The sequence below is a fragment of the Acanthochromis polyacanthus genome, chromosome 15, assembly GCF_021347895.1.
Source record: "Acanthochromis polyacanthus isolate Apoly-LR-REF ecotype Palm Island chromosome 15, KAUST_Apoly_ChrSc, whole genome shotgun sequence".
Lineage (NCBI taxonomy): Eukaryota > Metazoa > Chordata > Actinopteri > Pomacentridae > Acanthochromis > Acanthochromis polyacanthus.
In genome coordinates, this window is record NC_067127.1 from 18,312,489 (window position 1) to 18,339,311 (window position 26,823).

At 39.7% G+C, this 26,823-nt stretch overlaps 1 protein-coding gene across 1 annotated transcript in view; it reads left to right on the plus strand.

Annotated features, from left to right (window-relative positions):
• cdh23 (cadherin-related 23) overlaps nt 1-26,823 on the plus strand; it is a 200,443-nt gene that overhangs the window by 53,496 nt on the left and 120,124 nt on the right.

The following is a 26,823-nucleotide window of genomic DNA, read 5'->3' on the forward strand; positions in this document are numbered from 1 at the left end:
GAAGGGGGAGAGAGAACGGCTTGCACTCCCAAAAGCCATTAAAGTTTGATTCACCCACTCCTCACTCTTTGAATAAATCAACCTGTCGTTCCCTCTCTCCCTTTCTTTCAAGTGTGTGGTTCCCACCCCTCCATGCACACCCCCACCCTGCCTTTGGCGCTCTCCTTTCCTCTAACATTCTTGGCAGAATTGTGGATTCTGACAAGGTTTTGCTAACGTGGAGGACATGCATCTTGTCAATCCCTCCATATTTTGCAGCTGTTTGTGTTTATGTTTATGTATATAGGGGAGACAGAGAGAATGACGGACTGCCAGCACTCGTGGCTCTTTGCGGAGTGTCTGATGGCTTGGTTATGGGAACAATGCGCTGCTGAAAGAGGCAAGAAATTAATGTGTGGAAAATATTTGTTCAGCTAAAAGTCGTGCCTTCAACCTCACCAAGGCTCCATTTGGCATTATGCAAATTCCCCAAACGATTCTTTCTTCTGTCTTCTTCTGTGTCTCAGTACGCTCCTCCCTCCCCATTCGTATGCTTTGTGCCCCCTCCTCACTGTTTCTCTGACCGTGGCTAGATTTTCCTTAATGGAGCTTTATAGCCTTTCCAATTTGCTCAAATCTGCTTTGGCTGTCACTTCCACTATTGAGAAGGTAAGGACAGAGACTGTAAAGAAAAGTGATGCACTATAGAGCGGTATAGAGGAAAAGAAATACTGTTACTACTTGCACTTTTCCATCGTTCTTGTTGTTACTTCTCCATATGCAGTCCAGTGTGAAATAACACAGCAATGAGGTTAATTGTTCTTTAACCATATACAGTGTGTTAACCATAGTTGTGAAAGACTAGGATACATCTAGTCCTTTTTGCTAAAATAGGATTGTTTTGTCACTATTTCCGCTGTTCAATTTACACCTAAAATCTCAGCTAGTTTGTAGCAGGCATACATGGCAGCCTTAACAAACAACTCTCACACTAATTAATGTGAGAAACAGATGTTTAAGCTCCAACTTGCAGCTCATGTTTGTCAAATATCTACTTCATTTTCAGGTTGTCACTCTAGCCAGTTACATGTGTTTCACACCATCGTGTTTGGTGCCTCCTCTTTTAGAACAAACCAGCTTTCATGGCCTTGGAGCTGAGGGGACTTAGGATACAGGTTTTTTCTAACTAATGTTTAAACTGTATGTTTTTTCATCACATTTGTACCCCCTAGATATGTAGCTCTTTGTATTTTAGACACTTGATTTGCTCTACTGAGGATAAATCACAACTTTGGACAAGAAACGTACTGTAGATCATAGTTTAACATGCTGTAAAGAGACAGAGAGCACACCTATGCTTCTTAAGGGGATGCACCGCTATTAAATTTTGCATTTTCGTCCCACTGCTAGTAAGGCTGAGAAAGCAATTAATCATTAAGTATATCATAAAATCATTTTGTGCCTCAGTGGTTTTAGCAGGGCTGCCTGAATCCTTGAGTACTCAATTCACATGTTACTCTGAGCATGACAGTGCTTAAGTAATGATACTTAAATGATTGCAAGTTTTATAATGAGCATCATTGTAATGCTTACAATAATAATAACAACAAAACCCCAAAACACTGCAAACTCCAGCTTCTTTCTTAAACTGTAAAGCAGATAATGGAAAATGAGTTGTTCCATCACCTGAAGTCTGCCAGTGAGGACAGTATGGTGCAGACAGATACAGTATAAATAAATGAGTACCCAACAAACAGAACTGAGAGTTATTTAGTCCATTTAGGGAATAAGACATAATGTAGCACACAGAAATGTGAGTGGTAGTTGCTCATACAGTTGGTGAAGCCCTTTTCAGACATTGGGATTACATGGGACTACATTGGATAATGTTGATGCTTAATCAGTCTCTTCAAGTGATGGAATTCTGTCATTCAAACACAGGTCACTTTTTTGTTACTATGATGAAAGTGATGAGGAGAACTATACAAGCCAATATTAGTAGTAATGTATAATACGTAGCTACACTACCAGAAAGCTCATGAAACTTTCATCACAACACTAAATAAAAACATCTTGACAGCTGTTATGTAACAACTGTAGCTGATAAAGTGTGACTTTGTGCATGAAAGTTAATGGCTGATTAATGATGATTAATTAATATTAATGCCTTAAGTAAAGAGAAGTACACAGTTTGGCATGCCATTAGATCCTGAACGATCCTGTCTCCATGTTGGGGACAATATTCTATTTATAAGTAAATATTGAAGTTGTTGCTGTGTCATGTGTAAATATACTTAGAATAGCTCTTATACTCATATGGAGCCTGCTGGTCTTCAACACTGCAGACATCTAATAAACTTAGAGGAAAGACTCCTACAAACAACTGGAAGCAAGAAAATAAATTTTAACTTCTGTTAACTTTTTGTCAAAAGTCAGATCACATTTATTATTGTTGTCTCGTTAATGCGACCTGTTATGGTCTCCAGTACAGTAAAGTTTTATTTTTACTGACATAGTGGTTTTTAATAGATGTAAAATTGTGGCGCAAAGTGTGTTAGAAAAGCATTTGTGATTGTGTGTTTGACATTCTCTGGGATGTTTTTGATGGGTTTTCCCCATGTCGCTTCACATAGCTCAAAGTGCATCATCTGTGCATGTCTACAAATTATTGTGGCGGCATGCCGTTCAGACTTGTGCCATGGTGAAGTGATGCTAAAGGGTTACTGGTGCTGACCCAGTAAGACTGCCATTCTGACTGTAGTGCAAAAGTGAGCAGGGTGCTCATTAAGATGTGAAGCCATCATGTTCAGAAGCCATCAGACTGGAGAGGACCCCATATCTGAAAGGGTCTTATTTCTGCAGGTGTTTGATAGGTTTTCTGTTGTTTTCAAACGTTGTTTAATTATAAAGTGCATAGACTAAAAAAAGGCTGCACAGTGGAGTAGTGGTTAGCACTTTCAACTTGCAGCAAGAAGATTCCGGTTCTTTCTGCATGGAGTTTGCATGTTCTCCCTGTGCATGTGTGGGTTTTCTCCGGGCACTCCGACTTCCTCCCACAGTCCAAAAATATGCTGAGGTTAATTGATAACTCTAAATTGCCCGTAGGTGTGAATGTGAGTGTGATTATTTGTCTGTATATGTAGCCCTGTGACAGACTGGCGACCTGTCCAGGGTGTCCCCTGCCTTCGCCCGAGTCAGCTGGGATAGGCTCCAGCACCCCCCGTGACCCTAATGAGGATAAAGCGGTGTATAGAGAATGGATGGATGGATAGACTGAAAAACAGCTGAGACAATGTTTGATGAGTTGAAAATCTTAATGTTAAAAAAATGATGTGTTGTATTTTTCTATTTTATCAGACATCAGTAACATAGAAACATTTTTTTTTCTCAAGTAGGCAACATTTGTTCCCCGTGTAGTCACTAACAGTGATACCAGCAACCCTCACCAAGGTTCCTCTTCATAGTGAAAACTCTTTTGTTCTCAACCCCTTCCTCTCCGCCTCCTTCGTGGCTCTCCCTTCTGTGGCGTCCCCAACATAAGCGCTTTGATGTATAATTGAGTTGGGTGCTTGACCGCCCCTTTCCCTCTTTCTTCCACTCTTCTCTCTTTGCCCTGCCCAGACCCAGCTTCCAGAAAAGGCAGGTGAAAAAGGAGACAGGACAAAGAAAATACCATAAGGCAGGAAGGGAAATTGAGACAGTGCCTAAAAGAGAGACTTTTACCAGGACAAAGGCCATTTGATTGTAATATAACTCCTTTTTAAGAAATACATGAGGCAAGTTTTGCTAATGCAAAATTTCAGGAGTCCCTGCAAATGATTTAATAAAATGCTATTCTGAAATGTTGGATGAGCAGAGTGGATTGAGACTGTCAAAGACACAGACAGTCCTTGACAGTCCTCTTGTCGAGCGCTCCATACTCATGTCATGTCTCATCAACAAGATGTAATTTAATTTGACAGCATCACATTCTACTAATTGAGATAAAGAGAGATAAATGAAAAGGGAGTGAAGTGATGGAAATAACTGGTTGAAGTATTTGCTTTGTTGTAGGGAGTACGATTTACCATCTAATGATCCCTTTTATACAGGAGGTGATTATACATGTTGCCATTCTGCATTAGTGTTATTTGTGCTGCCTATGCTTTTTAGTGATCCATCATTCTACAATGCACACACTGTCTTGTAAGTCTCAGTGACATTTCATTGTAATAAAAATAAAGTGGTATTTTTTGCCTCATTCATATCATTCGTAGTCCTACATTCACTACTTTTATTTGTACAGTTTTCTGTCTGTCCCACTCTTCTCTGCTGCAGAGCTACATGAAGTGATTGCAAACGGCCCCCAGTAGTGCAGTCGTGTCTCTGTACTCGCTCTGAGTCTGTAGAGATCCGTTTGTCTTCCTGCATGTGACTTTTACATCAGTTGAGCTCTTTCATTTATGTTCCGTTCTATTCTGTTTGGGGTGATCGACAGGGTGGGGCATGTGCAAGTCCAGTGCTGGGTCTATCTTGGCATACTATTGATGTATCATACCATGCAATGTCTGTATTAAAAAATTTATACCGCAGTACCATTGATAGTTATGTAATACAATTGACTTAGCAAGTGCCCCCAGCAGCTGTACAGCATACCTAAGGACTGCATTGCCTTAGGATCTAACACAAATCTCACAGGAGTGGGTGGTTTTAACTTTACTGCAGGCGGGACTGAACTGCCATGAAACAAACTAGTGAAATGAAGTCAACAAATGAAGCTGAAGTGAAGATTAAAGAAGATTTTTACAATACAAGGCAAGGTCAGGCTAGTATGTGTAAAGATTTGTCAGCAAAAAAGAACTGGACTTATTTGCCCCTAATGTGCACAAATGGATTCAAATCTGGCACCTCTGGGTGGAAGCAACACACCTGCTCCATTCTATTCAGTCAAAGTAAGCTCTTCTTCTTAGACATATTAAACAGTATACACTTGAGAAATACATGAAGTGTGTTATTTACTTACAGCCCTTGGATAACCGAAATTCTTGAAAATTTAATTGTAGTTTTGCCATGTGCAAACAGTTTGTGTCTCTATATTAATACTACACAGTAAAATAACCTGTTTTTCCAGTGGTTCTATATATAAGATGGATACAGCAACTGTGATGTTATCTGTTGGTTTGTGAACTACGATTGTGGGGACTTTAGTTTAGAATGTTGGCTTTTAAAACCGAATGTAACGATCCAGTGGTAAATCTGATTGGAGAACCCAAGGACATTACACATGATGATAGGTGTAGGTAGCCTGTCAATCATCAACTAGCCCGGCCCTCAAAGACACCTGCTTTATGGTGGTATTTTCTTCTATATGGAACCATATTTTGCAAAATAAACATGATTTTGCTTCAAAAAAAATTCTGAAACAAGTGATTGAGTCCATAGACTTTTTAGGAAGACATTTTCTGAGGTACAAAGTAGTCAGGCCATTTTCTAATAGACTTGACTACTTTTTGCAACCAGAGTAGTCGCCCCCTGCTGGCTTTAAGAAAAATTCAGGTTTAAGGCACTTGTGCATTAGCAACACTTTATAAACGAGGAGACTATGTCCGTTGTGGTATCTGTTGTTCCAGGTGGCCTTCTAAGTTAGGGGATGGGAATGTTAAAAATTCCTAAGTTAAATGCCAGATTTCTTAAAATGAGTTTATTGCTATTGCTTGTCCAGACAACGAAGCACCGGTAACCATATGTCCCATCACCTGCTGGGTTTATGTGAAGAAGCCACTTATATAAGCTAGGAGAAACAATTGCTCTGTAGAGTGATTCTGTCGGGCCTCAAATCCTCTCACAGGCATGCCATGGTGTCTGTGATGCTGTCTTTGTTTTAATAAACCTTTTAAATATATAAACAAGATGGTGTCAGCGGGGAATTTTTTCACCATCTTCACATCATTGCTACATAAGAAGATAAAACACTGTCCTCTATGAACTTCAAGAAATTGTGCCTCACCCACAAACAGGGGGCGTAACTTCCATTTTAGGGCATAGCTGTGTAGTATGAATCCTTATATCACTGTCACAAAAACTCATGTTTGAAGCAATCAATGAAATAAAGGACAGGAACGCTTCAAACTGGCATACTGTTGTTCCAGGACAATGCACTCGTCCACACAGCACAGGTGGTAGTCAATCGAAGTTGAGTGAGAAAGGGGTGTGGGGCTACAGTTCAGTGCCACATTTGGCTGCTTCTGCCCCTTGTGCTGTGTGGACAAGTGATTTTAAAAGCAGTCCTGCACAGGACTCTATTACACAGAGGCTGGTCTGTTGCCATTATCCCTCTCCTTTTTCCTTTTTCTCTCTTTTGCTCTCGCTCACATACGTAGAGTTATTGAAAATGAAATACCTCGTACTCATATGTATGTCAGTGTTCCATTTTATTTTGCCCATTAAACACCTTAGTCTTATTAACATATTAATGTTAAGTCAGATATAGGAATGATGCATTTAACTACGCACACTCTTTTATAGGGAGTAACCACCGGCATTTTTCAAGTCCTGGAATAATGCATGGGAAATTAAAGGGTACCTGGAGTCATAGTGCAGGAAAAAGACAGCCTTGTTACGACTAGTCAGATGTGTCTGCAATTGCTTGAAACCTGTGAATTATGCATTGGAAAGGAAGCATGTATATTTCTGCTTGTGTCTGTGTGAGAGTGTGAGTGGGTGTGTGCAGTAAGGCACCTGAGACTTCATGGAAGTGAAGCCCTATCTGCCCTTGCGATACCCCATGCCCGAGGCTACAGATAGAAAGAGTTGTTGATACAGAGTGCAGTGTACCTATAGGACCGGACTGCGGAATAGAGAGATTCAGGGGTACAGAGTTCACAGTGCACTGAAAACACACAAAAGGCTTGAAAACAAGTGCACACTGGGATACAAGGAGATAGGATAGACAGGCAATGGGGAAAAGAGAGCAGGTATCTGTTGAACAGCACATAGTGCATTGAATCCCATGTGATGTTGCTGAGATAAGATGGCCTCAGTAGCGACTTTGCCAGCACGGTTTGTTTGCGAATGTAAAGTTTAAAGAGTGGCTTCTCTTGGTGATCAGCCTCAAACACTTAGCTCTGGTAAATGAGGAGGTACCGTAGTTTGCGAAGTAAAAGTAGTTCATGTTTATTTAAATATTCCTTCAAAGCCAAAGTGTTTCCACTGTTAAAAAACTGTGGCTGGAAGACCATACAGACAAAAGAAAACTAAGATGTAAGACAGCTAATATTCTGGATAAAAGCAAGAAATCCAGACATATGATCAGAAGAAAAGGTGTAATATAAACTGTGGAAGTGTAGTGGATTTTTTTGAAGCAATGCCCTTGGGATTCCACAGACATCACTCGACCAGAAATCTGAGGAAAACACATACAAAGGCCTATCCATCTATTCGCTGAACAGCTTATCATGCTATCCTGAGTTTAGACAGGAAGATGGAACCTGTCCTGAGAGACATTCAACAAATTATAGTTTTTTTTCTGGACAGGTTACTTGTCGATCAGTATCAACACATACTTACAAACACACACACAGTCAGTCAGACCTGCAAGTTTCCAATTAGTCCAACCTGTGAGTCTCTGCACCCGTTGTGGAAATTGTCAGCCCATTCCATAGCCATTATCATCATCTATCATTCTCATACTTAGGGGCCAGTAGGGGTTTTCTCAGTGTCCTAGTAGGCCATTATTATCCCATTTAATGGTAGAACAGTTGTAATTTTGCACTTTCAAAGAGGACCAAGAGTCCATATTTACAAGTTGAAGTTGGTGGTAGGCTTACTTAGCTGATTGTCAGCCAGGAGACTTGAGTCCTATGGTAATATTTGCTGACTAAAATCTCATTGTTACTTTGATGCTTACTTGCATTTTGTGTTGATGCAGGTAAAGTTCAGAACTACTTGGTTAAGCTTAGAAAGAGATCAATTTGGGTTCAAATACAGCTTATGGCAACATTTATTACATAACGCAAAGCTCTACATTGTACTTTTCCAAGGTGAAGACTCAACCAGAGATTTTACATGCAAATATTCACACTACTACTAGAGGTCGCTGATGTTATCAGGGTTACTTTCTGTCTGCCAGTGATCAGAATGAATGACAATGTGCCAGCTGAGACTAAAAGAAGGTGGAAGACATCCCTACTGGTCCATAGGGATGTTAATGATGGATGATGATAACAGCCATTGAATGGGCTGATATCGTCTGAATAAGGTGTTGTTCTGATGTTTTGATGTCAACATTTCTCTGCCAGAAACAGACAAATAGCGACAAGAAAATGACCAAAACCTCTTGGTGACAAGGAATTGGCGATATGTACACTGGCATGTAGATTGCTGATAGCTGACTTACATGAATAAGAACTGTTAATTACTTCTACAGTGACAAAGGCAACTGATCCTAGAAATACTGAAGCTTCTGTGTTGACAAGACAAATACATCAACCACTACTGATGTGTTAGGACAAATTGCCCTCTTCCAAACAGAACAGCTTAATCACCAGAGCACAGTACAAGACTTTCACTCTGATTATCAGGCAAGGCAGAAACCAGGGCAACTGGAGGAAATTCATGGAGACAGTAGGATGACATACAGAGTGACTCAAGATCTTTTTTCTGTGAAACTGGGGTGTGATCCTTGAGACATTTTGTCATCTCGTACAAAATCCTAAACCACTAAAACGTAGATGCTTTAGAAAGGAATAGTAGATCCATAAAGTGAAGATACAGAAATGAACAGTCTGGAAAGCCAGCCTGCAGTGTTTTAGACAATACAGATTACAGTACTTGAGATAGTACAAGAACACAGCATCAGTGACTGTTCATTTGAACAAGCACAAAAGCTTTCAAATCAAAAATATTGCACTAGACAATATCCTGTTTGTCACTCCTGAAATTACGACCCAAAATCACATTCTGTTTCACATGCAGCATTTCAAGTGAAATGTCAACATCTCACAAGTTCATAAAAAGATCATCAAACCTTCATTCAAGACTTGGCATCAAACAAAACTGCTGTTTTAGTCTCTTCCTCCTATATGTCACTTCATCTCTCCTCTCCATGTTGGTTCTGGGTAATTGCCCAAACAGTGTTCCCATCGCTCTCGGTGAATTCAAATCAGATCAGTTAGCACTGCTGAGTGACTGCGAACATAATCCAGCTGCCATAAAAAGCTTCTGCACCAGTATGTAAAATTACCACTCAGTACTGGATTATGAGGCTTTGAATTGCTGTTCCAGCTGTGTACCTTTACAGGTGAGTGCCCTCAATGTGAACAGTTAAAAATTAAGAAAATGGAGCAACAAGAGCACCGTGCTCAGCTAATTGAACAATGTACAGCATGATTCTACATGATATTAATGAAGCTGTACAGGTCTATGCTCTACTCTTGGTCACATACCTCTAATGTGCACATAGATAAACAAATACAAGCTGCCTCTATGCCCAGAAATGCTCTCCTCAACTAGTCCCCGATTCCCCTATGTCTTTAAAAGAAAGTGTGGACTGTGAAAAATATGACAAAATAAATAAATAAAGCCAGAGTGTCTTGCCACCCCTAGGCAACAGCCGTTTATATGATAATCAGCTCCACTCTAATTTGCATTTAATTCTATTTTAAAAAATGACTTCTTAAAAAAGAGAAGTGGAGAAGAACAGCAAAACATATCTATGAGAATAAGATATTCTGTAGGAGAAAAAGCAACCAGCCTTTGTTATACTTTACATTTAACTATCATTCATTGTAGAGTTAATTATCATTGATTTATGTCAATGTGACTGTTCAGTGAATCTTAGCAGCATGTCCATACATATTGCACTTATATGTCAGTTTTCTTTCTTTACAGTTTTAATCATATTGTGTTCTGGACCGGGGCAAATTCATTCTGCCCATTAGGTTCTGGCTTTGTCTGTACTCTAATGTTGGTCATAAATAAATAACGAAAATCCGTCTATTGCAACATCCAAGACTTGGAACATATATACGGCATTAATATAGCAGTATGTAGAGGTAGTAGTGAAGTAACAGCGTCCTTAATAGAGGACAAAGTTATATGTGTGTGTTGTCATACGAGCTTTACAGTCAGTTTCACTGTGCTTGCAGGTCAGTGCCTGTGACTCCTTTCCTTTGAAACTGTTGGCCCTCCCTGTGTTCATAAACAGACCGAGCATGACTTCCCACACTGCATTGTAATTTGACGGTGCGATTCAGCATTGAGCAGATGTTTTAAAAATTAAAAGAATTTAAGAACAAAGTTCTTGATTATGATATACTCCAATCAGGCATAACATTATGACCACCTGCCTAATATTGTGTTGGTCCCACTTTTGCTGCCAAGCAGCGCTGACCTGTGCTGTCTAGAGCTGATGCTCATGCTAATGTTGATGGAATATTGTGAATGGCTGATATTAAAGGTTGCACACAGAACATAAAACATAGAGAATGTGAAAAAATACAAGAGCTTTCTAAACCAAGAAATTACTGGAGAATTTTGAAACTAAAGATGTGCTTTGAACCTAACATATAACAGGAATGCATTGTGCATGCATCACAGTTTAAACATTTTTGTGGCATTTTATCTCATCTAAATATACTAGTAAACATCTTATAGCATCTGAATCCTTATTTATTCCCAGACTGATGATCTATGTTTTAAGATTCAACTTTTAGGAGTTAGTAAAATTGTAGATCTCTTGAGCTGCAGTACTTCTTCTCAGATCTATAGATTGACATAGGTAGAGATAAGACAGAACTTAATGCAACCCAAAAGAAATTTTTGTTGCAAAGATACTCAGCATACATAAAATCTAAAATAAATATGTAATTTTTGCAGCAGAAGATCAAATGTTGATTAAATATTTACACACAGAAAGCACCCTACAGCATTGGTACACCTTAATTTTCAAAGATACTTGCTCCACCGATGGTCCTTACTTGGAAGTCAAATTTGATCCACTTTCTTTACCGATATGACTGAAATGTTATCTGTGAGATTCTAAAGTCATAAGCTTGGGTCTTTCTAAAGAGGATGCCGCACTTTACTGCAGTTGCTCAGACTACAGAAAAATGTAAACGTACAGCAACGTTAAAGAGTGATTCTTTATTAACTCGTAGACAGCACAGACACTTATTTCTGTGGATCCTCCTCGTGTCCTCTAGGTGGGACATCACTGGATCAGGTTCAGTTGGCACATCCCATAAATACTCAGTCACATACGCATTTGTGGAATCTCTTTGTTGTGTTCCTTGTTCTCTTCCTGAGCAGTTTTTGAAGTTTGGCAGCACACTGTACTGCTAGGGAAGCCACTGTTACTGGGCATTGTCGTTGCAATGGATACATATATGTGGTCTGCCAACACTGGAGGTGATTTGTACATGTCAAAGTCAGACGAATGCCAGGATTCAAGATTTCAGTTTCACTTTACCTGTTAGGGGTGGTAATGATAATAAAATATCTCCCTAACTGGACTTTTTTTCTCCTTTTACTACTTACATAACCTCAAACCAACCTTACCCTGAACAATTATGTTGGTGATACATGGCATAAAAATTGCTCTGGGTGGAACCTGTGTGTACTGAACACAAATCTCACAACAGCAAAGTTTTAAAGCTGTACGTTAGTTTAACTGGCAAAGGCGTTGATCAGCACCTGATTAAAAAAATGAGCTACCTGAATATTTAGTATACAAAGCTCTCCTAGTAAGACTGTCAGTGTCAACTTTGAAACATCCCTATCATTGTGCCAGCAGATTATTTCTCATTTGCATACTCTAAATCGACACAGGAGGTTGCTTGATGGCATCAAAGAGCAGCAGTTTAAACAAAGCTGCAGATATATTGTTTAAATGAAACTAATTTTCGTTTGCATGTTTAGTATTCTCAATTGATATGGGCAACTTTTGATAACAAGTAGAAGGTGCAGAACTTACCGTTGTGGCCCGTCCTTGTACCCTTCCCCTGGGATCAACCCATCTGTCTCTCTCTGGCTCTGTGGATCCCTGCGGCATGCTGGGCCTGATTACCTTTACATTTAAACAAACAGCTCCAGCTCTTTGAAGGCACTCAGCCATGAGCTCTGACAGGGAGGATGGGGTTAGACTATTGAGGGAGAAGACTGATCAGGAGATAAAGATGTTATTTATTTTCTTTGCTGATAAAAGGCCCTATCCACATACAAACGCACACACATCTTTATTTCTCCTCGTGAGGACCCTCCATTGGCTGTATTAAATCCTAGTCTCATAATCTCTTACTTTACCCACCTTAAATATCATCCAAACCAAGATTCTGATTGTACCCTAATTAATTCTGAATGTATTAACCTAATCTCAAAGCCTTGTTTGTCTTTTCGATTAATAAGTCATTCAAGTTTCTAGATGTGAGTACATGATAAAATGGACTTTTTTTAAGCAAAGCTTCCTTATTCTAAGGCCCTAAAATTGAAAGTACAGGAACACATCGCCTAATGAAAACACTGCATTCAGTCACACACATATTTAGAGGCTGTCTTTGCCTTTCAAAACTGCCTCATCTCACTGTCTCTTGGTGTGGAATCATTTTGTTCAGCCGAGTGCTTCTCCAGAAAATCGCTCAACCACACCATAGAGGAACGCAGTGCGAGAGCAAGATGGAATGAAAGGAGGTTATAATGTGAGGAATTTTTTGCCATCAGTTTCCGTACAGTACACAAAGACTTGCTCCACATGTGCTGTATTATGTTTTTCTGGCCAGTTTAACAGAAATTCATTGAGCACAAGAGGTCAAATGACTTTCCAAGAGAAGGCTAACTGCTGATAGAAAACGAAGTAGAAATGGAGTGCCAACTGTGTGAGAGACAAGTATTTGAACCATATTGCCAATCTATAATGGTAACCCCAATGGACACTTGAACTCAATTCAAGTCTTCATTGAATTCATTTAATCTCAGCTAGACTTATTATTTTATGTAGTTACCATTACTGAAACACTCCTGAATGTATGTTGTACACAGAAAATCTTGTGTTGATGTCTCTCCACAGCTTTTTGTGGCTGATGCTCTTACTGCAGAGCCACTGAACTTACTTTTACTAGAACTGTCTGGGACACTGGTGCATGAATGCAGTAATTACCCATTAACTCTGGGTGAAAAAATATACAGAAAGGGAATTCTTATCAGCTAGTTAAAAACAAGAAATATCAAATGGAGTTATTTTATTCACCAGGTGTTTGCAATACATTAACCTGCAATAATGAAAAAGGCAGTATTTTGCAAAAGTTAAGGAAGTCATCCATAAACTGAACTGTCTGGTTTCGTTGTTTCTGCAGCTGTTAATTACAAAGCAGTGTAGGTTTTTAATAAACAGTCAACAACTGTTGAAAACATTTGTCCATCATGCATTGGTGATAAATGTTAACCTGTTCAGTAAACGATATAATCACTTTTATATCCATTTTGGACACTGGTGATAAATTCGGAAATGCTGGACTTGATGAGTTGACAATGAATGTTCATAATCATTGCTTTTAGATTCTGAGACTAGATCTTTCATATTTGTGGAGGTCAGCATTGAAATTTATCATGGGCTTTAATACCAACAGTTTCCATGGGTGCTAGTTTTGCACTCAATCATTTCCCCTCAGTACTCTTTTTCCTCTGTTTATTTCAAATCATGCTCTTTTTTTACTAGGTGTTCAACCAAAATTTTAATTTGTGCAAATTAATTTCTTTTTTAACCACACAACTTACACTTAGACATAGAGGTGAGTGAAAACTAAAGGATCCATTAAACCTTGACCCTTACAGAAAAAGAATCAGGTGTCTGTTGTACTATGAGGAGATTTTACTGGCATGGTTTGGGTCTGTTTGTCCTCTTAGAGGGAAAGGTCACTGCAAATCAATACAAATGTGTTCTGAGTGATCATCTTCATCTTACGATTAGACAGTTTTATTCTGATGACAGTAGCCTGTTCCAGGATAACAATCCATAGGGCACAAGGGTTCACTGAAAGGTCAGATGAGTTTGAAAATGATAAATCATTTGCTTCACCCTTCATAGTCACCAGATCTCAACCCATCTGAACACCTGTGAGAAATTTTGGGCGGACATATTAGATCTCACCCTATCTTACCAAAATACAGCATGAGGGGAATATACTTTGAAAGAATGTTGTTCATTCCTTCAGTAGAGTTCCACAGATTTAGAAAAACAATGACAAGGTGTGTTGAAATTGTTCTAGCTATAGATGGTGGTCAAACATCTTACCAAGCCACTTTATATTAGCTTCTTCTTTGTCATCCATCTCGACATAGGCAACAGGCTTATCACTGCAAATTCAATCAGTTCTGTACAAAGTATCATGGGTGCTTTCACAGTTTCCATCCCTTAGTTTCAGAGCAAATCTCCCTAACAGCGATTTATCTTCCAAGAGTGCATCATTCCTGGAAGTTAAACTACTGATAGGCACACTTATCAACAGATTGCATGTTGTCATTCAGGCAGTCTGTCTCTTAGCTCAAACTGAGCTCAAGATATCGCTCAACACTCAGGCTTTAATGATGGCATCAGCCACCCAGGCTTTACCACTGGGGCAGCTAAGATTGAAAGGCTTTATGAGGTGGGTTTCCCACCTCCACCTCAGCCTTAAGCACAGTGTCCACTGCGATATCACAGGTACTGCTCAGTGCCGCTGGGAAATCATGGGCTATAAAGGAGCCCCTGTCACAACACTTACCATGAGTGGAATTGTAATGACAGAAACATCTTTTTATGAGTACAGCTCTCATTGGTTTGTGGATCTTATTGCCATGACATATTTAAAGTTGCTACTACCTCCCCTGAGCCTAAGGGCTCCCTTTGCCACATGGTTGCATCAGGAAGCCTGTTCTATGAGGTGTCTGTGCAAGAAATCCTGTATGTTAAGCCACGAGCTAGGTCTCTCCACATACAGCACATTTGAGTGGTTCCACTCTCAGGATGTTTCTGAGATTGTGATTGTACACACAGTTTCTGGAGGTGTCTGCTGGGTCTTACTGTACAGCAACTGAAAAGCTCAGCAATTTGACACAACATTTGGAATCCTTGGCAAGCCCTAAAGTCCTTGTACTTTAATCTAGAATTGAAAATATTTACAAACAGAAGTCCTCACATGGCATGCACACAGTTTATAGGCAAACAGCACAAATATTACACAAACTATATGAATGAAAACCACAAGCATGATGGGCTACAAATGAGAAATATGGAGGAAAAGAAACACAACTGGGATTTTTGGCAGCAATTTGATAAAAGTGGTGTGTTTTTTTTTAATTATTGTATCTTTTGATTGTTCTTGTATATTTTACATGGTTAGCACTGTCACATCACAGCTCAAAGGTCCTGGGTTCGAATCTTGACCTGGGATCTTTCTGTATGGAGTTGCATGTTGTCCCTGTGTAGGTTCTCACCAGGTGCTCCAATTTAATCCCACAGTCCAAAAACACTCTGATGTTAACTGGAGATACTAAATTATTCGCAGTTGTGAATGTGAGCGTGCTTGATTGTCTGTCTCTGTGTGGCCCTGTTATAGATTGGTGACCTGTCTAGGATGTACTCTGCTTTCATCCGAAGTCAGCTTGGACAGGCCCCAGCCCCCTGGCAATCCTACAGGAGATAAAGCGATGTATAGAAAATACAAAATGGATGGATATGAATGCATATTTGGAGAATTCACACCTTCAAAGTACGCTAAATCACTTTTTAGCAGGGTATAAATCATTTTTGTACAATTTTCCTCATTTGCGATTGAAACCTCGCAGATGAAGGACACTTAGTCTTGTTTCAATAGCGGTGAATTATTGATAAGCTAATTTCAAGTGTGAAATATGGCTTTGTGTGTCACCTCTATGATTAATTTAGGCGCTCTTCTGATTCACCTGCTTCAGCATCTCTGCCAAAGCTGCACACTGTGAAAATATTACCATCAATCTGACCTTACCTACGACTATATATGAGAATATACTGTTCATTGATGTAGATGGTCACCCACTGTGTTGGTGATTACATCTTTTTAAATTTTATGATTATATTTTGGTCAACATTTTTCTGCTAAAGTAGATCCTTGCGTGAACATGTAGCCAGTAGAGTGCACTACCTCCCAGAGGGGCTCTGGCTGTGCACAATGTAAACATTAGTTTAGTTTCACAGTTAATTTTGCCCCAGATCTTATCAGAATACCTAGTCCTACAGTAGAGGTTTGTTGACTGAACAGGGCCCTGTTTCAGAAAGCAGGTTTAGTGAGAACGCTAGTTAATCCTTAGATGAGGGAAACTCTGGGTTGTCCGAGAGAGATGGGAGTTTCCTAACCTAACATATTCACTGAGAGCTTTTCTTCAGCAAACACAGACTTTCTGACTCCTCCCCTCCATCTGTTCCTGCAGAAGCTGACTGACTGACTATTTTTATTTCTTCCTTCATACAGCCAATATGAAATCAGAAAAAGGGAAAGTATTATTTTTGCAATTGTTTATGTCTTTATAAACGCTGATATTTCTGGTTAGATGTTTGTTTGTTAACCAATTAATATCATCAACATGCATGTTTTTTAGTCTTCACTTTTGACTCATCAATTTGAAATGTCATTATGTCTCCAGCATAGTTATTTTTTCATATGTACACATATGTATGGACAGAAGACCTCGAATGTCTGGAGGCAATTTCTTCAGATTATGGCAGAACATTCAATTGGACTCCAGGGAACTGATTGGATTTTGGTGGTTAAAAGGTGAAGATCACTGTGATGCCACATCCATCCTATCCACAGGTATAATACAATATTCTGATCATAACGGTGAGGTCTAGTGCTGGCCATTAATGATGACTGTTGTCAGCTCCCTGCGTTCTTTTTCTGCCCTTTTTTGCCCAGATGTGCACCAAAATTTAATGGGCTATTCCTTTGCTTCACCTCTCCACAAAGTTTCATGAAATTAAGGTCGTTTTTGGGTAATTCTGCTCATAGATAAATGGCACTGAAAGCATCATCTTGGCCGAGGCTTCACTGATCCTTTGCACCAGTAATGTTAGACAAAGATGCGACAGGGAGGTGGGAGTAAAACATGGCATACAACGACACACCAGAGAAGAGGGGTCTTTCTCACCTTGTTTTTTTCTTTAAATATGAGAACAATGCTGTGACTACACTGAACATGTATCATATGTGGCAACGCTACTCTTTCACTGTAATCCGTTAAATTGGCTGCACCAGGCATCAGAACAGTGTGTGAGTGTTGTGTATCTGCTGTGGCGATTTAATGCACGAATATAAAAAAGACCAGAATCCTGTTTTTTTTTTTTATGAGGTGTGCATGACCTTTTTACATAGAAATGGATCCGAGAGTGTCTGTGTTTGTTGCACTACCAACATACAGAACATAACTACTTTAAATCTAACGCATCCTGGTTGTAGAATTTAATTGTCCCTGTCATTCATTTTGCTAGTATCAGCTGATGGTTGTTTTGTAGCTTTGTATCTTGCAAAGTCTGCTGTCGTCTGAAGATATTAACTCACCCATTTTACACCAACTTGGTAAAAGACACAATATTTACCCAAAATGAAAGCTCACCATCTTGTTTTGCCACAATCCAAAGCAATACATAATGTTCTGTGTAGCTAAAGTGTTATAATGTAGTATGCAGTTTATCAGAACCAACAAGCTGTTTTAAAATCTTGCGAAGTTTGTTTAATCAGTTTGACAGTTAACCCACTGTCGTCACTTTCCCCTTAATGTAAACAAACAATGTAGTATTTATTGTCACCTGAAGAACCTGTGCTTTATTTTAGACCAGTTGTTAAACTGTTGATTGGACCCTTGCTTTAGATGTCCTCTTAGATGACATTAGCAGAAATCAAGAGTCAGACACATTTTAACTTGCCTCGACACGTGTCTCCCTCCTTTTCTTAATTATTTTTGCTTCACTTTCCCCTCATTTGCAATGCATTCCCTCACAACGGTCAGAATAATGCCAATGGAAGTGTGACGAGGAGCCACATGTGGGAGGCAGTGATGGAGCGACAGAAGTTGTTAGAGGCAGAAAGTGAAAGGGTGAGCAGAGCCGGTACAATCACATGCCTGCTGGGTTAGAAGCGGAGAGCAGACAGCTGGGGAGGAACTGAGAACCTTGTGAGCAGTGTAGGTGTAATCATGGCCCTATTGTAGAGAACAGCTGGGCCTCTGGAGCTGTGAGCAGCAGGGGGCCAAAGCCGAGGTACTGCCCCTTCAAATCACCATGTCTTTAATATTTCTGACACAGTTGAACAAAGCATTATACTCAAAAGTCTTTAGTTTTGCCTGAGCTTGTACCAGGTTGGACAAAAAATTTGCTTGGCTTCACAGCAGAAATAGCAGGCCAAAGACCGGCCTCTGACTGAAACCTGACATACGAATCAGTAGGAGCAGCTGGATTTTTGGGCAACTCGGAGCAGGACCTAAAGGTTGCAAGTTGTAAGGTTGTTGTTGTAAGTTGGTCAATGGGTCAATCACTCAGTCATTGACATACAAGTCATTTAAATCAATGAAATCACTAGTGAAAGTTTCCTATTTGTTATTGCTTTTGCTTGCTACGATCAACTTTTACTGGATATTTTTTATATCAAAATACAGTATTGACAAGAGGAGAACTCCGGTTAAATTGATGAACAGATTTCAACCATTTCATCACAGTTTTCTTCAAGAATATGAAGCATGCTTGCACTTTCCTGAGACGCGACCTTTCACTGGTGGAAATGCAGCAGGAGCGCGTTCAGGTATTCAGGTGGGCTGCTCAGAAATATTACCACAGTCACATAAACAAACACATTCAACTCTCAGCACTGAGACAACTTAAAAGCATTTTTACAGAAGCTGCTGTCTTGGAAAAGAGTGGGATTCATTCAGGTTTGGTGTAAACATATTTGTAGGAGCGATTTAAAGTCTTCTCTACTGCTCTAACCGTTGTGCTTTTGCCAACCAGCAATGTTTGCATTTATTGGTAAATAAGCTCAGACTTTTACAGGCACGATCAATAGAGCATTGCAGTATTTAGCAGAGCAGCCTCTTTTGCTTATCATCAACCATTTGCAGCCCATTTGGCTCGAAAATCTCAGGTTCAATACATGACATTTTTTGAGTGCAAAATCAATGCAGGGTCTGTGTTCTTATAAATATTATAGATAAGCAAATCCTGAGCAAATTAAGTGATTAAGCATGGAGAGACGTGCTGGCACTGATATGAAATAGTACATTTAGGTCATTTTTTTGGGTAGTGACTTGACTTGGTGAGTGTTTGTCCAAAATGATAACAAACAGATCAAATATGTGCTAAGCAGATGAATAGAGGAATACTAACCACCTGTGATGGAACAGTGTTTATCCTCGATGCCATTATGGCATACATTCTGTGGCTGATGGAGACCAATCTACATTTCCTCGGGGAGAAGGCAAAGTGCAAAGTTACAGGTATTACTCTTACCGTCTGTTTTTTAATGAACAAGAGTGACATAATACTAATGCAAGGTGTATAAAATGTCTTTATAAGCCTTGATCTTTGAGGAAAAACGTGAAATAAATTGTTTGGAGTTTCTATTTTTATACATTTTATATATTCCTCGCTCCTCTCGCTGTGCTTTCAACAGCACCATACTTCTCCATAGAATTAGCTGCGTTTGGATATTTGCATAATTTTTGAACAAATCACACATTAATTTCGGGCTTTTAGCTTGTGCACCTGAAGAGCATAATTTGCCATTACACTGCAGTCGGAATTTGGCTTCAGTTCTACCATAACGGGAGTGACACAGAAATGAATTGAAGTTGTTGTTGGACAGAGCACCACGTCTCACTGTGGGGACTATTCCCTCAAGGACTTCTAGAGGAGAGAGAGCTGACGTTTAACCACTGGAATCCATTACACTTACAGCTCCAGCCCTCAGTGGATTCGAGCCCCTGTCATCCCTCAAGGTCCCTAAGAGAAGCTGAACCGTGTATTCTTAAGGTCTGTCTCAGCCGTCACTCTCCAGGGTCCCACAAGTCTCCCTGGCATGCAGAACCTGAAATTTGGCCAACAGAAGACAAGCACTCGGCTGCTGTCTTCCACCCAGTCAGTAACAGTAGCAGAGCAAACACATCATACTACGCAGCAGAGACACAGTTAAAAGTGAACAGGGACCCCCTTCCTTATTAGATGTGTCTCATGGCTGTTAGTGACAGGCTTTCACTTTGATTTGCTCATGTCTGTATTTTCGCTTCCTTTTTCTTCTCTCCCCATCTGGCTTCCTCTCTCTTTGTTTTCCCGATCCCTTTACAACTTGCAGTCTGTCGTTTTGTCTCTTATTTCTCGCAATCTTGTTCCTGCTTTTGTATTTTTCAGTGATTTTGGACAGTAATCCAACTCACTGTTTTACGTTTAAATATTGCAATCTCAATCAAACCACACAAACACACACACTAAAATGTCACATCCGTGGGAGATGTAATAAGTAGTCCCACCATTTATTTACTACTTTCTGGAACACCAGTTCATCTTTATTCATTGTTAATTGGTTTATTCATTGGTTCTCCTCTGTATCCCTTTAGTGCCCCCAGGTCTTTCTTGGGGTGTGTTCTCAGGCTAGTTCAGGGTTCCCATCCAGTGATTTGGGGTCAAGGAGAGTCACTAGGAAACTTCACCTCAACACAGTGTGGGATCTTCAGCCTTCCGGTTTTACCTGCTTTCTCTTAGTTATTGAATGTGTACCGAGGTGAAATGATTCCTTTATCCATATTTAAGTGTGTAAATGTACTTACTTGTTGGTGTTCTTTCTTGTTGAGTTTCTAAAATGAAACCTTTCGCCATGATCACTTTTTTTTCAGTCATTTGATCAGTCCTTGGTTACGTGCTTTCCTCCTCAGACTAGAATTTTTTTTATCAACACGCTGTCTTTTAAGTGCATTTGGCAAAGTTATGTTGAGCTGTTACATGTGACCTCGTACATGACTTCCTTCTCACCATGCAAAGGCCTGGCTGATGCGGTGCTGGAGAGATGTCTTCCCTTTTGATGGTTCTGCCATCTCTGTAGAGAATCTTAGAAGTGCTGTTGGAGCGACCATCGAATGCTTGGCCACTTGCCTGACCAGTGACCTTCATGCTCATTTAGTAGGCTGGCTGAAGGCCGGACTTGCAAAAACCATGGTGTTTCCAGGCTTATTCCTTTTCACAATAACGCCTATGATGCTCCTGGGAAGTTTTATTGATTTAGCAATACTCTTCCGTGGATCGGTGCCTCAACACAATTCTATTGTACCTCAGGGTTTTGTTGGCCTACAGGATTTTCAGAGTTTTCTAGCTGTGTAATTGTAGGCTCTGTGAAATTTGGGATATTCTTTACGTTAGTGTGTTTGTGCAATTATTTGTTCAGTCAGAATTTCTCTCAAGTAGCCTTTATTCACTTTCTGGATGAATTTCAACAATGAAAATGAGAGGATTGTCAACAATTGAAATTTACCGTCATAGCCAAGAGCCTGAGTACTTAGGTTAGTTATGTATTTTTATATTTCACAATGACTACTTTTTCAAAAATCTGTGTTACATCGTTATTATGAGACAAAATATTGATTTTTTTTTTTTTTTACTAATTTTCATACTAAGCAGTCTAGCAGAAACACAGTATGCTCTTGCTTCTAAATCTCTGTCCTTCTATCTCTCTATATCTCTATGGAGTGCATATCTCCTTTTCCACTAGTCGTAGCTCTCAAAGTGAGAAGAGGGTGATTCCTGCAGTGCACTTGAGATAAGACACAGCGGGGAACTCTCTTCATCCCTCTTCAACTGTCTCACCACTTAACATTCTTCTTCCCAGAGGAAATAGCCCCCATTTATTCAAAGCTACAAAGCAATGTCAAGGCATATATGCAGGAATATGAGCCATGACTAACCAATTGGCTTGTGCTCTTGTGAAGGAATAGGTAGTGACACAGGCATTCTCTTCTCCACCAGCCTGCAATGGTATCCAGACTGGCAGCCACTGGTCTTGCCAGTCTTTGCTCTCTGTTGTTTGTGTGTCTCCTTTATTTGTAAGTGATTGGACAGTCTTATGGGTTAATAAAAACCGTGGGATTCACTGCCTAGTGTTTTACCCCTGGTCACCTGCATTGACTTAACAGGGGTCAAATCAATGGTCTGATGGTGAGACTACTGACACCCTGTGGAAGGTATAAAATGCTATAACTCTTTGCTCACTGATGAGCTCCATAGTAACCTGCTAAGAGCAAATTACCAGCTGTAGTGCTGTCTGTAGTGACGGACTGCTGGAATGAAGACAAATTCATCTGGAGGAGCTGACAATCCAAAGCAGCTGTTTAAATATTTTTGCTTTATTGTTTCGCTCTTCGTTATTAATATGCATCATCTATACAAACTGAGCATTTTGCCTTTTAGTGCCAAAAGGGAAAACAAGAAGGCAGGAATGAATAATGTGAGCTGGTCAAATACTGATCCTGTTTGCAGAGAGAGAGAGATCAGAGATGTCCAAATCTAATAGCAGCTCAAATATGATCTTCACCTGCACACAGCTCAGCCTGCTAACCTCTGAAGTACCACACTGGCACACTGACACGTCGAGAGTTGGTCATCTGTGGTTCTCAGCAAAGCTTTGAACTGCTGTTGCTTAAACTGCTTTGAACACGGTGCCTCTGTCAAATCTGGGAGATCAAAACAGGTGTTCGTGTGTGTGTGTGTGTGTGTTTACATATTCAAATAAGACTGTGTGACGCTCGCTATTTACTGAGCCTCGTGGCGTTTGACACTGGGCGGTGTTAATGAGTTATTGTTTTACAGGTTGCTGTGTAGACAGAGATAGAAACTGGCATGCTTTAGGGGAGGAAAAGGATGCATCTATCACATATTTTCTCCACACACGTCCTGATCTCAGCCTCACACACTCTGTTCCTCCTTCCAAAAAGGAACACACACACACTCACTCAATGCTCAACTATCAAACTCCCTCCTTGACATCAAAGCAAAGTTGATAATGTAGACATCCATGCCAGGCACACAAGCAGGTACATAAATGCGCACACACAAACGAGTAAAAGCAAGAATATTTAATGAATTCACCTAGAGTTTGATTTTGTGCATTTTTATCCATTTAATTTGTTGCTGTGCTCCAGTGTCATGCTGCAGGCTGTGGGGTACCTTTAGAGGTGTTTCCAGTTTTCTCATAAGCAGACAACTTGACAAGCAAAATAAATATATCAGAGAAATGCAGCTTAGATGCTTATTCAAATGCAGTTATTGTTGTGGGGGAGTGGATTAGTAACTCAGTTCCTTCACTCAGCAATTATCGATGAGGTTTGCTTCAGCAACGCTCAGAGTGCTGCAGTGGAGCTTTTCAACGACCAAAGCAGAGCAAAACATGGAAAAGTGACGGAGAGACTGCGAATTCTTCTTCTTATTTTAGTTATTCCTATTTTTCTTGCAATAAATATTTTACTTTGACAATCAGAGGGACCTGTCTTCTTCTCTAACACTGATATCCTCAGTGCCTTTACTTCTAGTAATAGCAACAACTCAGAAGTAACTTTATTTTAACTGTGAGATCTCAACAGAAGCAAGGACAAACTCAAAGTTACATATTAATTTTTTTTTTTTACATAAAATTTAAAGCTGTGGTAGGCAGTGTTTTTTTTTTTTTTTTGGCACAACTGGCAAATAGTCCATGGCAACAGTTTAGTATATTATAATTCAAGTGATCTGAGAGGAAATTCGACTTAAGCACTTCATCTGAGCTTAGTTTTGCAAAATCTAGCTGTGACAAGAGATTTTAGCCAATCACAGGGCTTTTCATCCAGGGCAACAGAGCCGGCATACAGAACGAGTCCAGAGAGTGGGGTTCAAGTCCTAAGGGATGCCAAAATGAATGTTGACTGTATTTGTAACTTTAAAGAGTGTGCTTGTCTGGTGGGCAGGGCTTAGAACAGAGAGGACTAAGGCTTCACATTTTCAAATTCTTTTTTCCTTTTCCTGATTGGTATAATGAAACAAAAAGCATATTTACAGCATATAGCTTATGAGTTATATGCTGTACATATGTATTTAAGTTTTATAGTTTTTCTCACTTATATGCTATGTATCTGATCACATTGATGACTATCAGTGTGGTGCTCTGTCGAGTTTGTGAATTGTCTGCGTGTTTACATGCTGCCGTTACAAGTAATTTCCTGTAAAGGATTAATGAAATATTAGTCTAGTCTACACGATCGAGTCCTCCAAACTGATTCCCGCAGACTAGAAAATAGTATAATAAGCAACTACATGTCCATGGGTGTCTACATCTGTCTGTGTGAACATCTCCACTGTAGTATAATCAAGGCTTTTCTGCACAAATTACAAATACGCTCAAACTCTGTCTCATACCGCATTTCCAAACATACACGTTGTAACGCTAACGTTCACACACAGTTTTATAGACCCTGACACACCAACACTGTGGCTCAGGCTCATATGTATACACACACACACACATGCAAATACACCTCCGCACTCCCCAGACACCAGTGCAGACAGACTGTGGGGTCAACTGCTCTCTTACTGTGTCACTTTAGCTTTGGCTCGGGGCCCAGCTCTGTTCAACACCATGACCTCCCCATGTGGTCACTCTCTCCCCATGCAGTAAACAAGGCCACACACTGCATGCACAGGTGAGTGTGTGAGTGACGAAGAGAGGGAGACAATAGAACCCTTGTGGAAAGGTTTCTTTCCAGTATTATGTCCAAATATTTTCCATTTTCTTGTACCACCGTTTTTCTTGTATCTGTAGGCATTTTTATTTCTTATTAATTGTGTGCGTGTGTGTGTGTGTGTGGCTGTTTTGAGATAAAATTCCAATTAATGAGGATGTTCCTGAAACTTAGAAACAAGCTGCTCTGCAATACCTGGGGACTTGATTTCTTTATATGGCCTCTTCTTTTTACCTCTTGCCAGGTATTGACACTCACCATGACCAAGACAAGCGCCTCTCTGATACGGCATTGTGCAGCCTTTCTGCCCAGTTGATATTTCTTTGCTCTTAGCTTTTTGATACCCTGGGCAATGTTTGCTGGAAACACAGATAGGCGACGCTCGTATTTAAAGACAACGAAGTGCAACGAATATTTTCTGACAATAGGATATCCCTGTGTCATTGAAGTTGCATTATTGTGAAAGTAAAATCTGCTTTATCGGAGAAAGTCACAAAGTGAAACTGCAATAAACAAAGAGTGTTTTATTGCCTTTTGTACCTAAATTAAACTCTGCTGCCAGCTGGGTATGGCCACTCCTCTGAAACCATCTCCCCATGGTTCAAAATGAAAATGTAGTCATTATCTTTTCACCCTTGTATCAGTTGTGGGAAGTTTGTAGGACTACAACACCATCAAGATAATGCTGTGGTTTCATCTTCTTTCAAGCTTTTGAACAGAAATGTTAATGAGACAGTCTGTTTAGAACTGCACAACAAACAGTGCACTGGTTTATCAGGGAAACACTTGCTAGGTGGATCTAACATTTGTCTCATTATCTCCAATGCTGCTTCTTTGACATGCAACCCAGTTTGATACTATATTTTTACAAACCTCTGTGGATCTGTGGGTGTGAGTAAATTATTGTATTATTATTTGGTGGGAAACTATTCCTTAAAAACAGAATTGCAGAATTCAATACAGTGTCTAGCAAGCATCCAGAGGCAATATTTAATCTTTTTCTCTATTTGGGACTTAATGACACATCCATTCATCTCGAACCTGGTTGGTGCAAATGTTGAATTTGGTAGGAAATGTCCTTAAATCAGTTCAGCCTGTTAACCAGACAGCTATTGTCAGAGGTCTGTATATGTTGATATAGTGGAACTTCCAGACCAAAAAGTCAAGAATGTAACCTCATCCAAACTTTTTGGCAGTGCGCCTGTGTTTGTCCATCAGTTATAGCATACTAGCAGGTTTAGCCTTTAAAACTGAGCGAACACTCAGCCAGTGTAATAAATCATGTACAATGTGGTAATTCACACTCCACACTGAGTTTTAAAGAACTCATATTCAGCACGCTTACAGGTATATAATTAGATTTTTGCAGTCAACCACAATATGTACTTAGGTACTTTGATTTCAGTCAACACTTTTCATTGTTTGAAGGTGTGCCAAACTAGCCATTAGGTGGGTGATATGCAAATGTGTTACACGGTGAGGTAAGCAAGTAATGGCAGAAAACTCATGTGGACCTCATACTGAGTGAAAATACAAAGCCCCCAGTCGCCTTTGCCCAGAGATGGCTGTGTCCTCAGCATTGATCAAAGAGACCAGTGCAATGCTCCTTCAGTTTTTCCACCTGAAACTGGACTGCTGTCTTGAAACACAAAAATAAATGTGTTGGTCTTAATGGACATTTTAAATTTTATTTATTTTATATATGAGAATGAACAGTGTAACATTTAAATGTATTAAATGTTGCACTAACAAATTTGGCCAATTACACACTGCTGGATGCTCAATTTTTTTGTTAACATATAAAAAAGTAATGGATTTTTTCTTCAGCTGTGCTAAAAACGTATCAAACTGCGACTTAAAAAAAGAGGTGCATATTGAACTAATTTTGTGTATGATTACACCCCTGTTACCCACAATGATAAATAAAAACAAATACTTGTTACTCAACCATTTGTCATTTGGACCCAATTACATAAAGTTGAGTCAACCCTTTGCCCACTCTTCAGTCACAAGAGGCTAAAGCAGCCATATTAATCATTGTTTTTATAATCCAGATTGACCGAGAATAAATTATTTGCAGTCATGATTTGAGGGAGAAGCTTCAAGGCATAAATATGA